Source organism: Mauremys mutica, unplaced genomic scaffold, assembly GCF_020497125.1.
Source record: "Mauremys mutica isolate MM-2020 ecotype Southern unplaced genomic scaffold, ASM2049712v1 000322F_np12_subseq_208620:291580_obj, whole genome shotgun sequence".
NCBI lineage: Eukaryota > Metazoa > Chordata > Testudines > Geoemydidae > Mauremys > Mauremys mutica.
In genome coordinates this window covers 6569-25260 of record NW_025422911.1, presented here as the reverse complement: position 1 = coordinate 25260, position 18692 = coordinate 6569, and the positions used below count along the sequence as shown (strand labels likewise).

The following is an 18692-nucleotide window of genomic DNA, read 5'->3' as shown; positions in this document are numbered from 1 at the left end:
ACCAAACCAGCCAGACAAAGAGGACTTTAGTTTCACCCCACTGGCTAACCACAAGTCACACAAGCAATTTCCTTAGACACTCCAGTCTTCCAGTATCACCACCAGTGCACTCGTCCTGGGGATGAATGGTTATGTAAACCAACACCCCAATAAAAGAAAACGGTTCTCTTGATCCCAAAGAATCAAGCCCCAGACCCAGGTCAATATACAAATCAGATCTTACCCACAAATCACGCTGTTGCCAATCCTTTAGAATCTAAAATCTAAAGGTTTATTCATCAAAGGAAAAAGATAGAGCTGAGAGTTAGAATTGGTTAAATGGAATCAATTACATACAGTAATGGCAAATTTCATAGTTCAGGCTTGTAGCAGTGATGGAGTAAACTGCAGGTTCAAATCAAGTCTCTGGAGAACATCCCCCGCTGGGATGGGTCATTCAGTCCTTTGTGCAGAACTTCAGTTTGTAGCAAACTCCCTCCAGAGGTAAAAAGCAGGATTGAAAACAAGATGGAGATGAGGTATCAGCCTTTTATAGTCTCTTTTCCAGGTGTAAGAACACTTATTTGTTCTTACTGTGGAAAATTACAGCAAAATGGAGTCTGGAGTCACATGGGCAAGTCCCTGCATACTTTGCTGAGTTACAAGGCATATCTGCCTTCTCTCCATGGGTCAGTTGAATAGCTGATGGTCCTTAACGGGACATCAAGCAGGCTAGGCAGAGCTAACACCAACTTTTTTGGGGTGTCATCCACAAGCATAGCACAAGTTTGAAATACAGACAGGATAGAGCCAATAGTCATAACTTCAACTAAAAAATGACACATGCACACAGACACCATAATTATAACCAGCAACCCATAACCTGGTCTTAGACACCTTATATGACCCCCTTTACCTAAGATTTGGTGCCACTACAGGACCTTGGTTAGAACCATGTTCTATATGGTCCCAGATTATATCAATAACGTCACCTGGAGCTGATGAAAATTCCTGGCTGGAGGGACACACACTCCTTCAATTCAAAGGAAAGGAGTTGATAGAGAAGATCACAGGCCTGACCCCAAAGAAGGGTGAGCTGCACACAAGGCAGAAACAGGCAACTCATCTGGGGGAGCTGAGACACCACGGTGAAGATGGTGCAAAGATCACTAGGACGGAATTAACAAATGTGATTAAAAAAAAAATCTTTGGCCAGCCCTAGTCAAGGCGTTTGTGGATTTTCTGATGTCTAATAAGGACTGAGCTGTAACTAAAGCTTTTCCCGCACTCAGAGCCAGGGCCGTAGCAACAAAGAACGTGGCCCCCTCCGAACATATGTCCGGGGCCCCTTACAATGCAGATACTGGAATGCGGTATTTATTTTATACAATATACAGGGTTCATATTATGTATACATAGGCCTACAGTGTACATGTATTCCGTATTTACGCAAAGCGCTTCTTTCCAGCCTTGTTCTCCGCAAATTGGTTAATCAATGCGTCATAGTCCAGAGATCTGGCAATCTTGTTTTCGATTGAGATAACTGCAAGTGCAGAAAGCCTGTCATCTGTCATGGTTGAGCGCAGGATATTCTTGATCAGTTTCATACTGCTGAAACTCCTTTCAGCACCGGCGACAGTAACTGGTATGGTCAGAAGAATTCTGATGCAAATGCAACGATTCGGATATATCTCCTAAAGCCTGTTCTTGTATATGTACGTTAAAAAATTGTTTGCCATGACAAGTCCTCTCTCTTTCTCGATGACATAAATAAAACGATTCAATTCCATTATGAGTTCGTTGGCATCAATGTCTCCCATTTTTCTTTCAAAATTTTTGCTGTGATTCTCCAGTTCATTTTCTCTGCGACACTGTTTCAGGCTGTTAGCGTTGTACAGAAATCCAAACAACTTATACCACTCCACGAGTTGGTCAAATCGTGACGAAACAGAAGATATGGCCTGATCAGTGAGAACAAGAAAGAACTGTGATTTGAATTTTTCTTCGGCAGAAAGGCGACTCGAATCATCAGCACATTTGTAATCAAACATTCTCTTCTTACGTCGCACCATGGTTTCTGGAAACACCTGCTCAATACCCATATGCTCTGCTATTTCACATGCATTTGTGACCAGAGTTATATCCTGTATTTCGATAGTCTTCCAAAAACTTCATTGTAGTACCAACTTCTGCCTGCAGTACGTCAATTGACACATCTGGTGACTAAATTAATGTGCTGGTTTTATTGACGTGAAATAGTATATCGTACCACGTGTACACAGTCAGAACAAAAGGCCACATAGTAACATGCTCTAAAAGCGCACCGGCTTCTGTTGCTGTATTGCCATCTTTCTTTTCGAGCACATATTCTCGCAAAGATGACAAAGCATTGCACAATTCTTCAAGGTGATAACGCAATGGCTTCACAGCATCAATTTTCGACTCCCAATGAATGTCTGATAACCCTTTAACAGATATTGGCATATGTTCTTGAAGTATATCCCAACGTGAAGGTGACGAAGAAAAGATAACGTATATTCTGTTAATCGGACCGAAAAAGTCAACGGCATATTTCGATGACTTTGCCGCGTCTGAGATCACAAGATTCCAAGTGTGAGCTCCACATGGTACATACAAGGCACGGTCATTTATTTCTAGCACGCGGGCTTGAACTCCTTTATTCTTTCCTCTCATATTTGCGCCGTTATCATAAGCTTGGCCTCTCATGTCAGCAATGTCTATTCCTAAGTTGTTTGCCTTTTCAAGAAACGCTTCCAATAAGCCCTCGCCAGTTGTATCATGAACATTAAGAAAACCAACAAATGCTTCACGAATATTGACACCTCTTGAATGTTACTGGCAACAAGTTGAATCAGCTCATTTTGGATCTGTGGACTGAGGTACTGAACATGTGTCTCTGCCTTCTTAATCCTCTGTAAAAGTTCGCTGAGGACAGTATCATACTTTGCAAGCAATTCAAACAGTCCCAAAAAGTTGCCATTTGAAGGATCGCCGAGCTTTTAATTACTTCCTCGAAATGCCAAGTTTCTTTCGGACAAGAAAATAACGACATCAACCATGCGTTTGACAACATTTCTCCAGAAATCTCTTTCTTTCAGAAAAGCCTGCAATTCGAGTTGGTCAATAGATGTACGGTTTACTATGCCTGACCGAAGGTCAAACCATTCACCATACAGTCTTGATGACCTTTGCCTGTTTCATGCTGCTGAAGTCTTTTTGACAGTGCTTTCCAAGCAGACGTTCCACGACGTAGCGGTATGTCGCCAGTGCCAACTAATTTACAACAAAAACAAAAAATGGCATCTTTCTGAACTGAGTACATTAACCATGAACGTCTTATTTTCTCGCCATTTGCCATGGTTCGATAGAAATGAGTACTTGTGAACCTCCGTCTTTCCTCGTTAAATAGAAATTCGTAACTTTCATTCTGCTGCGGTGGGCCACGTGCAACAATGTCACACACTTGCCTGTGCGATATTATAGACGGCCAATCTCCTGGATCATCAGTCAGTGGTTCAGATTCAGATACTTCTTTCCTGGCAGCAGCTGGAATATCTGTCACAGTTTGTTTGGTAGAACAACTGGCTTCACCTTCGACCTCACTTGAAGCTCTTCTGGATACTTCTGGATACGATTCGTCGCTGCTAGCGCTGTCAGTTTCATGTGCCTGTACCTGTACGTTGGATTGCAGCGCAAAATACGTTGACAATTTTGGAATTTTCTCAAGTTCCTTCTCGGCATCTTTTGCTGCCTTTCGTTTACTAGCTCCGCTCTTATACGTTCTCTTAGACATCACAAAGCACGCTTCTGCATTGGAAACGATAAAAAACAACTAAATTAATAACATTTATCCGCCGACCGCCATTATGAACTCAAATACACATTCTTTGAATGGGTCCAACTAAAATTCGAAACTGACCGACAGACAACTGATGTAGCCAATAGCATTATGATGTGTCATAATGACTTCACGGTTTTGTCAGTAAAACCGACATGGATTGTGCAATAGCGTCAATAAAGGTCACTTACCTAGTTATACCTTACATTTTTTTTGCCACTTTTAGGGGCCCCCTTCCTTGTGGGGCCCCCTCCGGTCGGAGGGTACGGAGGGTGCTCGCTAGGTCTCTGCTCAGAGCATGTGTAGGGCGCCTCTCCTGTATGGATTCTACCATGTGTGAGAAGGGTTGAGCTCAGATGGAAGTTTTTCCCACAGTCAGAGCATGTGTAGGGCATTTCTCCTGTGTGGAGTCTCTGATGTGTAATAAGGTTTGAGCTTCGATTGAAGCTTTTCCCACACTCATGGCATGTGTAGCATGTGTCTTCCAAGTTGATTCTCTCATGGGTAATAAGGTCTGAGTGGCTACTGAAGTTCTCCTCTGCCCTGTGCAGAGTCTCACAGGCTTTTGCTTTTTCTTGGATCTTCCTGATAACGTTCCATGTGGTTCTCCTTGCTCAGCATCTTCCTGTTGGGGTTTCTCCTCCCCATTCTCACTCACCAGCCCATCACCTGATGGGAGACAGAGAGAATCCAGACATAGGTCACTCCCTGTGCCTGAGAAAAAGGAAATGTCAGAGAGAGGAATGGAAAAAGGGATGAACAAACCAAAATATATGTGGGAGAGATCAAACCTATCAGGTGCTGATTTTCCCCAAACCCTTCCACAGAGAAGAGAGGAAGGCATCAGTTCTGGGTCCTCATTGCACCATAACTCTCAGGGGAAAGTGAGATCGGGGACGGACCTGCTGCCAGTTGTCAGTCAGAATAGGAGGGGTTCAGGGTTAAAGGTCTGGGATCCCCCACAGCTCTAGATCCCCAAACCTCTCCTCCCTCCCACTGACTCACCCAGCCCACTTCCTGGGTGCCCTTCCCCCACACTCCCCTCTCCTTCTTCCCATTACTCTCAGCCAGCACCACCTCCCGGCACCTTGGGAGATTCCTGTGTTCCCTCCTCGTCTCTCACAACCTCCTCTCTCCCTGCTGCTTCTTAGCTCTAACCCTGCACACACCCTCCCCATGTCCTGGCACCCCAGAATTAGCTACTCCCCCATTCCTCTCCTCGTCTCACATGGCTCTGTTCTCCTTTCACCTTTGGGCTCCTGAATGACAACGTTATACTCTCTCCTATCAAAACAGGAGCTCATCTGACTGTCACACAAGCCATGCATCGGTCACACACCTATTTACTCAATTTAGAATTCTATAGGTGGCATATTTTCCTCTTAAAATGAGGAAAAGGCATGAAAGCGACAGTTGCTAATGTAGCCAATAAGGATACATTAAATGCAATTTCAAAATGACTGATGACAAATGTCTAAAAATTATTCTAGTGGGTGGGAGATAAGGCAAAAAGGGGGGGACGGACAAGGAAACTTGTCAAAACTTGTACGATGAATAAAGGTATAAAGTTATTACTACTCTATTATCTCCTGATTGTTCTAAATTTACATTTTAAATTGAATATGTGGCTGTAATTGGAGTCAGTATATATTTATCTTTCTTTATATAACAATTAGATACAGAGCTCGTCAGTGAATTTCTAAGTTATTTTCTGCAAAAAACCCTACAGTTTTCAGGTGCCTCAGTAGCCCCTGGAATCACAGTTAAAGTTGCCCCCGCCCCAAAATCTGAAATGGCCCCTGGTGAGCCAGGAGCGGCCACAGGGTATCTGGGGCTCCGGCAAGATGGAGCCCCCGTGTGAGAGCGCAAAGCCCGGCTTGAGTTGCAGGCAGAGCGCCGGGCACCACAGGATACAGCAGCAGCGTAGGAGTAAGGGTGGGAATGGCAGCCAGTGATTTTAGTTTACTGTTCATTTATTGTGTGGTGTTATAAATAACTAACATGTTATGTCACATGGAATCACTGTGTGCTAAATAGAGAATCGATTGATCAGTCTGTAGCGAGAATAATCATGTATTAGGTATCTACGTAAATAGGGCTGACAGGCAAGGCCTGTAGGCTGAGACCTGCAAGATTTTAGCTTCGCTATTTTAGGCCTTGGAGCTAAGAAATGCTGACAGAAGTAAATGGCCGAGGAATAACCCGATGCCCTAAGATGATGGGAAAAGAGGTACCAAGTGGTAACAGGGTGAACTGTAGGTACAGTGTAGGTACAGATGTTGGCAAACCACGCTGTCCCTGCACTGAACCATGTTATTAGCACAGTATATTATGCACTTTCTGCTATGCTAGCCTAGTCACACAAGACAATGGCCCGGTGAGGGAAACCAGCCTTAATCAATCAGAATGAAGTAAACAGGTGTATCAATCATATAGTAATAAGTAACCTGTGTGATGTCAATCATGTAATACTGAGTAACCGGTCTGTAAGAGAGAGAATAAAAACAGCGGTCTGGGACTATCCAGAGACGCCTCACTGCAGCTCTGTCTCATCTCTGTTTCCCGATACAACATCTGGTGACCCCGACGTGATCCAGACACAGGACCCCCGACTCATCGGCTGGCTTAGCCTTGGTGCACCACAGCGCAACGCGCTCCCTCGTGAGTAATGGGGGGGGATTTATCCATTGAGCAAAAAGATCATGCAAAAGAATTATTGAAGCTTATCAAACAGGACGGGTGTACTGCAGTATCATTACGGCACTTGGAGGAATTGCTCCGAGTGATTGAGTATAAGTGCCCATGGTACTCGAACCGAGGCTCCCTAGATCACTCCGATTGGATAAAGATCGGAGAGGCATTGTTTAGGGAACCTCGAGCCGAGATCCAACATATTCTGTTGTGGCAGCACTGTTCAGCTGCGGTGGGGAGATTACGAAAAGAGGCGTCCCCCTCCGCACCTCCCTTGCTCTCGGTAGAGGCACCTCCCGCCTATCCCCGAGTGCTCCCACCAGCCCCTTTTTTAGCACCAAAAACTTCTACACCAGTGGTGGACACCCTGGGGCAGAAGTCCCTTCATCAGGGTGCTGTCTGTGCCGCCCTTGCAGCGGTGCGGGCGAGCGGGCAGGACCCCTTATTGGAAGAATGGGAGGGAGAAATCCCTTTGATGTTTCCCCTGTCTTATGACCCTCCCAATGAGGCAGGTGAGGTGGTAGCTCGGCACTCCACCCTCCCGTATTCAATTCTTCGGGAGCTTAACAAAGCGGTACGTGAGACTGGGCTGCGTTCCACTTATGTGCAGGGTATGATAGAAGGGATCGCTAATAGTTATACTATGATCCCGGAGGACTGGAAACATCTATTTCGTATGATCCTTTCCCCTGCACAGTACGTGGTATGGGATAATGAGTTTAGGTTGGCAGCCCTAGCACTCGGTAACGCGCAGAATACTGCTGAGCAAATATATGGGACAGGAGCTTTTGCCACCATGGAGCAACAATCTATATTGCCCATGGAATCTTTTCACCGCACGGCAATGTGCATTCAGAGAGCCTTTCGGCGTGTTCCAGCCTCTGGCAAGCCCCTTCGATCATTCACAAATGTTAAACAACAAGCTACTGAACCTTATCATCATTTCGTTGATCGCCTCAAGGAGGCTGTTCAACGCCAAATTGACAATCCGGACGCTCAGACGGAACTCCTTTTACGCTTAGCGTATGAGCAGTCCAATGCTGACTGTCGGAAAATTCTCCAAACTATCATTCACCGCCCTAATTACACACTCGCTGACATGTTGCAGGCATGTGCCGAAGTGGGCACTCAGACCCACGCTATGGCACTGTTGGCGGGAGCAATCCGTCAAGGTAACAAACCTACAGGTAACTGCTTTAACTGCCAGCGACCTGGACACTTCAAAAAGGAGTGCCGGGCCCCAGGAGGTGGTGCTCATAAGGGCGGAACTAACACCACCGGGGGCCGTCCTTCTAAAAAGTGCCCAAAATGTAATAAAGGATATCATTGGGCTAATCAATGTCGCTCCTCAACCCCAGATAATTCGGGAAACTTTCGACCGGGCCCCCCTCCAGCCCCGGTTTAAAGGAGGGAGCTTTGCCTGCCACAGCTGCTCGACCAGCCACAAAAGGCAGTGCTGGTTTGGATCTTATTAATGCAGTAGATATGCAATCCCCTCTCCCTGGTGACGTACTCCTCATGCCTACGCAGCTTTCTGGTCCGCTTCCCCCAGACACATTTGGGTTAATTTTGCCTCGTTCTTCTGCCAGTAGTCAGTCTATTATGATTGTGCCCGGAGTTATCGATTCTGATTACACCGGAGTTATTTATGTTCAAATTTGGAGTCATCTTCCCCTTCAGCTAAAGGCGGGAGATTCTTGGGCTCAACTGCTAATCTTACCTTACACAGCGCCGGCCGGACCCAGCCAAGCGAGTCGTGCCGGCGGATTTGGTTCTACTCGCGTTAATCTGGAGCAAGGTCTCCTTTTTCATCCACAGATTGCTGCAGTATTACAACACATCCGAACCCACAAACCGACCCGTAAGTATATCATCAACGGTAAGGAGCTCTATGGGTTGCTAGACACTGGAGCGGATGTTTCAGTAGTTGCACAAAAGCATTGGGACCCTTCCTGGCCTTCCGAAGTTTCCCCCTCTGTTTGGGGAGTGGGAGGCCCGCAATCTTCCCGACAAAGCACCAATTGGCTCTCAGTATGGGATAGTGAGGAAGGGCGAGAGGTTGCAAAAATTCGTCCGTGCATTTTGCCAATTGACATTAATCTCTGGGGGCGAGACCTATTGTCTCAGCTGGGAGCCTCCCTAGTGGTGCCATGACACATCAGTGCTTTTTACACACTGCCCTCCCCCTGGAATGGAAAACCCATGTCCCAGTGTGGGTTGAGCAATGGCCACTCCCTCAGGAAAAATTAATAGCCCTTAAGGAATTAGTTCAGGAACAATTAACCGAGGGACATATTGAGCCTACTACTAGCCCATATAATACTCCAATCTTTGTTATTAAGAAAAAATCTGGACGCTGGCAATTATTACATGATCTCCGAGCTATAAACAAAATTATGGAACCTATGGGAGCCCTTCAATGTGGGACCCCGAATCCGAATGTTATACCACATGATTATCAGTTAGCAGTAATCGATCTTAAGGATTGTTTTTTCTCTATCCCTCTCCTCCCCCGTGATCGAAAGTACTTTGCCTTTACTATCTCTGTTTTGAATAATAGTCAGCCAACAGAACGCTACCATTGGAAGGTTCTTCCCCAGGGTATGCTAAACAGCCCCACCCTCTGTCAGTATTATGTGAATCAGTCTCTCTTACCCTTTCGCAAACGGTACCCTATGCTTAAGGTTTACCATTATATGGATGATATCCTCATAGCAGGGCCAGAACTCCCTCCTTCATGGCAAACTGACCTGCAAAATATGCTCCAGGAATACGGCCTTCAAATAGCCCCAGAAAAGGTACAATGTATAGAGCCCTTCCTTTATCTGGGACATAAAATGATGGCCGCTTATTCCATTCCGATTATCCCGCAAATTGCCTTGAAAACCAACATTAATTACGTCACCCTTCAACAAGTCCTGGGCATTATTAATTGGGTACGTCCCTATTATCGCCTTGATACTAACATGTTAAGTCCATTATTTGATGCTCTTCGGCAGGGGCGTCACCCCTCCGATATCATTTCTCTCACAAAAACACAATTAGATGCCATTGAGCAGGTAAATCAATCTCTCGCAAAGGTTTGGGTGGATCGTGCCGTGGATAACGAGCCTCCACGTCTCGCTTGTCTTCAAGGGGTGACCCAGCCTTGTGCCGCCCTCTTTCAAGCACCCGAGGCTGGGACGGTACGAATCCTTGAATGGCTTTATCTCGCCCATACCCCGGCAAACACCCTTACTCCCCTTCCCTCCATGCTTGCCTCCCTTATCACCAAGGGACGCCAGCGAGCGTGGGTCCTTTTAGGCATTGATCCCGTTGAAATAGTACTTCTGATCCCTTTGCATTTATGGCAAACTCTTTGTGAAACTAACCCCGAGGTTCAGTGTGCATGCTCAGCCTTTACTGGGGTCTTCTCCTGTCACACTTTGAAGGACCCCCGTTTCAGCATGACGCAGCGATTACCCCTTAACTTTTGCTATTTACTCTCCCCAACCCCGCTGCCAGATGTGCTTACAGTATTTACGGGCGGGAGTCCAAACCGTGGGGTTCTCTCTTGGCGTGACCCATCTACTACCCACTGGTGTTCTCTGTTTACCCTACCCCAAAGCTCCGCCCAGCGTGCTGAGCTGGCTGCAGTAATTTTAGCCTTTAATCGTTTTTCTATGCAACCGTTTAATATTATCACTGACAGTTTATATGTAGCCAATGTTGTTTCAAATATTAGTGGTAGCTATGTATCACCAGCGCTAGATAAAAATTTGCTAGCTTTGTTTTTAGCATTGCAACATCTCATTCATTCCCGTACCGATCAGTTTTTTATTGCTCATATTCGAAGCCACCAACCTTTCCCTGGCATGTTGACAGAAGGCAATGCCCAGGCGGATGCCCAACTCAGGGCATTCCCTTGTACCCCTATAGAAAGTCATGCCCTACACCATCAAAATGCCAAGGCATTGGCTAAACAATTTCAGATCCCTCTATCTGATGCTCGAGGTATTGTTCAACAATGCCCTCAATGTACCCTTAACCCACAGGGTCCTCCCATAGGGGTAAATCCCCGTGGTCTCGGAGCCAATCAACTTTGGCAGATGGATGTCACCCTTTTTCCCCCCTTCTCCCCTTGGAAATACCTGCACGTTGTCATCGACACATTTTCTGGTTACACTTGGGTAACTGCCCAAAAAAGGGGAGGCTACCAAACATGTTTGCAATCACTTGATTCGCAGTTTTGCGGTAATGGGCAGCCCCACTGAGTTAAAAACCGACAATGGCCCTGCTTACTGTTCCTCCGCCATGGCCGCATTTTGTGCCCGGTGGGGCATTCTCCACAAATTCGGCATTCCTTATAATTCCCGGGGTCAGGCCATTGTTGAGCGGGCTAACCGCACCCTAAAGGAGGCCCTTACTAAACAAAAACAAAAAGGAGGAGTGCCCCTATCCTTGCCAGATAAGGAAGAATGGCTGGCTCGTGTCTTGTTTACTCTGAATCATTTGAATTTAACTTTGTTTAATAATCAGTTTTTATCTAGAGCCCAGCGCCATTATAGACAGACCGAGCCCCTTCCGGCGCCAAAGGTGATATATCGCAAGTTGCCAGGACCAGAGTGGAGCCTGCCTGTGCCACTCATCACCTGGGGCCGGGGCTACGCAGCAGTGTCAACTGAAACCGGCCCTGTGTGGGTTCCCGCTCGCTTTGTGAAGCCGTGGAGAGATGGCCTGGCATCAGGGGCTAAAGAATCCCATTCCGGACTTCAGTCTAACCCTGACAGATAGGGTGGACAAGATTGACAAGGCCCGAAAGCGTGGCACACCTAACACTGCCATAACTTGGGGGCAGGTCAAAGCTTTATCACGGCAGGCTGAACATGTATTAGAGCAAAATAAGGCGGATAAAACTACAGAAAATTATTTTCTTGCGCTAATAGCCAGCTTAAATGCTAATTACTTATGCTGCATCATTATGGATGTGAAAAGGTTAATGATATGTGTTGCTTTAATATTTCTGATCATCATCATTCAGTTGAAAATCAACTCAAGATAATTAAAAATTTAACAGATCAAATCAGATACAATCCAGACCCCTTCTCGGGATGGTGGGATTGGCTCTCCTCATGGCTTCCTAACACTGGGTGGTTGCATCAACTTGTCACCTTTGGGGGACTCACTGTACTGTTACTCGTGCTGTTTTGCTGCGGCATCCAGTGTATCCCTTCACTTGTTTCTCTCTTCATTAAGGGCTGTCCATGGACTAGCCCGGAGCCCCCCCGAAAGTATTAGTCATAGTTAACAAAACAAAATAGAGGGAGATGTAGGTACAGTGTAGGTACAGATGTTGGCAAACCACGCTGTCCCTGCACTGAACCATGTTATTAGCACAGTATATTATGCACTTTCTGCTATGCTAGCCTAGTCACACAAGACAATGGCCCGGTGAGGGAAACCAGCCTTAATCAATCAGAATGAAGTAAACAGGTGTATCAATCATATAGTAATAAGTAACCTGTGTGATGTCAATCATGTAATACTGAGTAACCGGTCTGTAAGAGAGAGAATAAAAACAGCGGTCTGGGACTATCCAGAGACGCCTCACTGCAGCTCTGTCTCGTCTCTGTTTCCCGATACAACAGTGAACAATTAGCCAGAAGATTAATTTAAATAAAAAAAATTCTGGAAAGGCACCCCTGTTTCCAAATGTGCCTTAACCACAGGATACAGGTTGTGCGTCAATGCTAATGAGGTATAATCAGCAAAGAATCCTGTGGCACCTTATAGACTAACAGACGTTTTGCAGCATGAGCTTTCGTGGGTGAATACCCACTTCATCGGATGCAAGTGGTGGAAATTTCCTGGGGCAGGTATGTATAAGCAAGCAAGAAGCAAGCTAGAGATAACGAGGTTAGATCAATCAGGGAGGATGAGGCCCTGTTCTAGCAGTTGAGGTGTGAAAACCAAGGGAGGAGAAACTGGTTCTGTAGTTGGCAAGCCATTCACAGTCTTTGTTTAATCCTGAGCTGATGGTGTCAAATTTGCAGGTGAACTGAAGCTCAGCAGTTTCTCTTTGAAGTCTGGTCCTAAAGTTTTTTTGCTGGAGGATGGCCACCTTAAGATCTGCTATTGTGTGTCCAGGGAGGTTGAAGTGTTCTCCTACAGGTTTTTGTATATTGCCATTCCTAATGTCTGATTTGTGTCCATTTATCCTTTTCCTTAGAGACTGTCCAGTTTGGCCGATGTACATAGCAGAGGGGCATTGCTGGCATATGATGGCATATATTACATTGGTGGATGTGCAGGTGAATGAGCCGGTGATGGTGTGGCTGATCTGGTTAGGTCCTGTGATGGTGTCGCTGGTGTAGATAAGTGGGCAGAGTTGGCATCGAGGTTTGGTGCATGGATTGGTTCCTGAGCTAGAGTTACTATGGTGCGGTGTGCAGTTACTAGTGAGAATATGCTTCAAGTTGTCTGTGGGTGAGGACTGGCCTGCCACCCAAGGCCTGTGAAAAAGGTTAAGAACCCCCTCAAGCCTCCCTGGTGGGTGCCCCTCACATCTCACAGCAGCCGCTGGTTAATCAGGTCGGGCTCCAGCCCTGGGAGTCTGGCCCGTTTTCCTAGCCCCACCTAGGGGGGTTGTTTCCTGTCCCACAAATTAGAGCATTTCCACCTTCTAACCCCGTGGGTCTGTTCCTAGAATGGAAGCCACATATTGAACAAGTCCCAACAAGTTTGCTACACCCTGGCCTCCTCCCATTCTCCACCCTGGGAATCTCCTGCCCTGCTCCAACCTCCAAACCAGACTGTCCAAGCCTCCCACCTCCGGTGCATTTGCTGTCCCTCTCCCTCCAGCAGGAACCCACCAGCAACCCCCCCATAACCCCTACCTGAGCTGGCTCCTCTGCAGCCATTTCCCTTCCCTGTCCCATGGGAGGATGGGATGAGCTGGAGCGAAACATGGACGACATCCTGCAGCCTGGCAGGGGGAGAAGGGCAGTTGCGGAGGTTTCAGAACAGGCTTTAGTTCATGTCACATCACGATTCCCTCAGGATCTTTCCCTGCAGAGACACAGCCTAGGCTCTGCCATGCTGGGAACATGCTCCAGCTCTTTATTGCCGGGGAGACCTGGCCCCTCCTGCCAGGCTAAGCCCACAGGGAGATTTTTCAGCCTCCCCAGTAATAAAGTCTCTGAACAAAATGCTGAAAAGGAGCAGAACCAAAGGGGCTGGGCAGGTTCCATAGGGACACTGGCTCCTCCCTTCCCCTCCTGTGCGGCCATGTCCTGTCGCTGGCAGAGATCGGCCCCCCCATCTCCCCCCCAGAGGCAGCCGCGTCTGCGGGCTCCCCCAGCCAGCACCTACTAACCCCCACCCACGCTGGGGGAGTGACACAGGACAGCAAATTCCACCTACCCAAGGACAAATTGCTGCAGATAAACGGGCTGGGTTCACATCCCAAAGCTGAGGAGAACTGAAGAATTATGGAGAAAATAGGGAAAATGAGAGACTAGAGAGTCAGTAATTTTAGGGAAAACGAGGGAATCTCCTTGGATTTTCTAGCCACATGTGGGGAGGGGAGAGAGAAGGGGAAGAACCAGAGAGAATTGTTATCAGGTTTTGAGATGGAAAGAAATGGCACGAACAGGAAAAGGATGCGAGTAGCTCACCCCCCGTGACCATAGGCGTGTGCAGCACATTTCATTAGGGTGTGCACCCAGGGAGCCCTGTTCTAGCCCCGCCCCATCCACTGCCTCCCACTTCCTGCCCCCTGGCTGCCCCCCTCAGAACCGCCAACCCCCCCTGCTCCTTGTCCCCTGACTGCCCCCTCCTGGGACCCTCCCACCCCCTAATCACCCAGCCCAACTATCCAGCCCCCCTCCCCACCTCCTGGCAGCTCTGTCTAGTGGCTGCTCCCACCCACACACTCAAAGTGGCAGAGGAGGTTCCCTCTCCTTCGGGGGGAAGGTTGCCTAGTGGTTAAGGCACAGGGCTCAGGTGTTCTGGGTTTGAGTCTCTGCTCTGCCACAGACTCACTGCTTAGCCTTGGGAAAGTCACTTCACCTCGTTGTGCCCTAGATCCCACCTGCCCAATGGGGCCAACACTGACCCTGCCTCCTGGGCTAAATCCATCCATGGCTGGGTGATGGGGTGGGGGGGAATGGAGATACCAACATGGGGAGATTGGGGCTGAATTTCTCCACAGCCGGAGAGTGGGAGCCAGCTCCACTGGGGGGATGGGAGCGAGGGGGGCTCAGGCCAGCTCCACGCAGAGGGGGGTCAGGGCTTCAGCCCTGCAACTTCTGCCACTAAGGTGGCTGGGGCTCCCGAGCCGGGGACTTCAGCCCCACATCTTCTGCCAGGGTCCGGGGTTCTCCTGCCTGCCCCAGGGTGGCTCCTCCCCTCCTCCATCCCCACCCTCCCAGTGGGACTCCTGCTGGGGCCTGGCCTTCCCCCCCACCCCGCAACCTCCCAACCCAGCGGGGCTTCTCCCCCCCCCAAACCACCCAGCGTGGCTCCAGCCCAGTCTGGGGCTTCTCCTCCCCCCACTCCAGCTCGGCTTCTCCCCTCCGCCTCCTACCGGTATCTGGAGCTTCTCCTCCCCCCAACCTCCCCCAGCCCAGCTGGGCTCCCCAGGGCACCCGCCGCTGCTGTGGCCGGAGCCGAGCCTGGCGGGCAGGGAGCAGTGATTCACGCGGGGGCCCTGGCAGAGCCCCCAGCCCGAGCGGGGCGGGGCAGCCCCAGGGGAGCGGGGGGGCTCTGCTGCTGCTGGCCCCGCCCCCCACCGACCCCTGGGGCTGTTTGGGGGGGGCTCACTCAGCCCCCCAGGAGCGGGGGGGGGGAGCAGCGGAGCGGAGCCTGCCCAGCAAACAGCTGATCGCAGCTGCGCCCAGGCCGCCCCCGGGGAAAAGCTCCGCGGAGGAGGCACCACAAGCTGCCGGCAGCGGGTCATTCCCGGGGGGACCGAGCACCCGCCTGCAGCCGCCGCAGCCTCCCCCCCCGCGGAGCCCCCACGGGAGGGGGGCAGCAGCCTCCCCAGCCGGGGCTCAGGGCATTGGGGTGCCGGGGCTCCCCCCATGTGCACGCCTGGGCCCGGGACACTCACACACACACACTCTGCCCTGGGGCTCCCCTGGTGCCCAGAGACCGATCAACCCCCCGCCTGCCCCCCCGCCCTTCCCCGCCTGCAGCTCCGGCCTCTCCCCCCTGCCCCGCCAGCCGCACCCAGGGGAGCCCCGGGCCCCAGGCTCTGTCCCCACCTGGAGCCCAGCGGGGCCGGGGGCAGCTCCTGCTGCAGCTGAGAACAGCGGCTCCGCTCCGGCCCGGGCGGCTCCAGCGCTGCTGGCAGCACGTGGCCACCAGGGAGCAGCTGCTGGGCCCGGGCTCCTGCGTCACAATGTGCCAGAGCCCCGCCCCCAGGAGCTGCCCCGCCCCCGGGCTATGCGGGGGGGGGGGTGTGATCCAGATGGAGTCAGAAGCAGTTGGGCAGCAGAGGCTCAGGGAAATTGAGAGGAACCCCCTGGGTGTCCCAGTCTTGGCCTGGGTGTGTACAGCACCTAGCGCAATATGGGGTCCTGATCTCAATCATGGTCTGTGCAGCACCTGGGAGCCCTGATGTCCGTTTCCTGATCACAGGCACTGGGAATGGATAGAGGGGAAACTTTAGCACCTGAAGGGTTAATGTAGCCCTGTGTGCAACCCCTGCTGGGTGGCAGTGCTGCTTTCAGGAGGGGTTGGCTTAGTAGACAAACAGCACAATCCCTCTCCTATGTGATCTAGTGATCTGGATTCCTGGTTTTCACCTAGGTGGCCTGGGTTCAAGTCCCAGTGTGAGAATAGTGCAGAGCTTTTGCTCAGAGGAGAGGAAGGGAATGGGGAGGGATCCTGGAAGCAGGGCATTTGGACAGTGTGGGGAGGGGATCCCAGAAGTGGGGGTGGGGGGCAGAGGTCTGAGGGGAGATATGGGATGGATCCCAGCATTGTGGGAAGTGGGCAGCATGGAGAGCCCAGGCCTGGCATGGGGACCGGGAAGTGTGACTCTGTCCTTCTAAACTCACCAACTGCAGACTAGGCAGGACTGGAAGAATTACCTATTTGTTGGTAAATGTCAATTTCAGTGTAAACACACAACCCAATGGCAAAATATTTCCATTGATGATAATCAAAATTGACAGATGGGCAAAGTAAGAAACATGCTGCTTGAGAATTTATCCTGTTCTAATCCTATTGGGGCCCCTTCAGCCTTAGATGCCACCATGTGGGTGTTTCATTTCCCTCCCTATTTTCACACAGAGACACAATTTCCTTTGCATGGATCCATGAACAGCAAAATCTTCCTGTGTCGCTTGTTTGAGCCAGGGCATTTGATTCCATTGACACCTTCTCTCCTGCAATGGCAATGGTCAAACAGAGGGGACGTGGCCACCTTCACCCCTGGCAGTGAGATATTCACTCTCCTCTTTCTTCAGGCTGCTGCTGTTATTCCATGAATCATCAAGGATGGAATAAAAAGCTGAGTTTACTCCAGGGTGAGGAAAGAAAGGAGCCACCAACTCCTTGAAAAATCTCAGTGCCCAGAGAAAACCTGCCCCTGTTACTGGAATCCCTGATGTGTTGGTGGCTTGTTTATTTACACTGAGGATTGAGTCCTGCTTAGTGAACCGTGTCTGAGAATGAAAATACTAAACCGCCCTTTGAAATAACAAAAGCAGCAGGACGTGTTTCTGTCCCTGCCCCAGAGCAGACAGACCAATGGAGAAATGCCATGAGTCCAGGGTAATACTCCCCTGCGGTTTTACCATTTCCACTTGCTAAACCCCCTCCCAACCTTCTGGGCTCCTGGAGCAGGGGACTGAGCCTGAGCCGAGACACGGACACTGCAACTTTACAGCCCAAGCCGCATGACCCTGATTAATGTGACACGGGCCAGTCGTGGGTGTTTCATTGCACTGGAGACGTAGCCTAATGTTATGTCTGCACTGCGATTAACACACCCAGGGCACCTGTCGCAAAGCCCGGGTCAGCTGACTCAGGGTTATGGGGCTTGGGCTGCAAGACTATAAAATTACAGTGCAGACAGATGGGCTTGAGCCCAGTCTCTGAGACCCCACGAGGGGTGAGGGTTTCCGAACCCAGGCTTCAGTGTGAACACAAATATCCGCCCCACAGTTTTTAGCCTCTCAGCTTTAGCTCCATGAGCCCAAGTCAGATGACCCAGGCCAGCCCTGCTGCCATCTTATCCCAGGAGAGATGGACTCTAAGGGTACGTCTCCATTGCAATGTCAGCCCAGGGGTGGCACGCTGTGCTCAAAGCAGCACCCTGGAAGCCCCATATTCACTGCTCTCATATAATGATGATACGGTTTGTACAAAGTCTGCCTGGTGAGGTATCATTTCAAAAGGCTTGGTCTGTTGAACATTACTATTGTGTTGGATTGTGTGTGTAGCATTGGCTGGGAAGTTTTGCTCTGTGTGTGTGACTGAGATGAGGTTGGGAAATGCCCGCCACCAGCCTTTCAGGTGTGACAATGGAGGAGCCAGACCCGCTGCTGGCCCATTGAAGGGAGCCACACTCCCAAGGACTATCCCAGGAACCGGGTACAATGCAGACTTCTCTGAGATAGCACAGCGACAATGGACACTGCTTGACTCACATCATAGCAAAGGTACTTCCTAGCAAGTTGGAAGAAAGTATGAAAGGGGGGTAGAGACATTATGAATTGGCCTCTCTCCCCCACAACTCAACAGCTGGAAATACACCTGGATGACAAAACTGATTCAGAAATCAGAAGAGAATAATAATAGTATATTCAAACCAAAGTCCCCAAACACACTAGTAGTGGTTTTTCAGCAGAAAATTTTCAGTTTGGGGAATTTTGTTTTCTCAGTCAGACTTTGCCAAGGGAAGCAGAGAGAAAATGGTTGAGTTGTCTCCTTCAGAACAGCTTGGCCTAGGCACTAGCTCTGGTTCACTGTTGTGGCCTTGCTCAGGTTGGGGGTATTTTAATTATTTGGGGAGGTCCCAGGGTGTTTGGGGCAGATTATGAGGCTGTTCCCTTTTGAGATAAAAACTAAGAAATGCAGGACTAGAGAATTTTTTTAGAAATCTGGGATTTAGACATTTTATTTGAAGCAAGGGGGGAGGGGCAGCTGAGATTCTGAGAAGGTTTTTGTTTGC

General features: G+C 49.5%; 1 long non-coding RNA gene across 1 annotated transcript; it reads left to right on the top strand.

Moving 5' to 3' along the window:
- Nucleotides 1–6369: 6369 nt before the first annotated feature.
- LOC123357126 lies at nucleotides 6370–11252 on the top strand. The gene is made up of 3 exons (XR_006575504.1): nucleotides 6370–6499; nucleotides 8348–8390; nucleotides 11048–11252. It is a non-coding gene; the product is annotated as an uncharacterized LOC123357126 (long non-coding RNA).
- Nucleotides 11253–18692: the final 7440 nt, after the last annotated feature.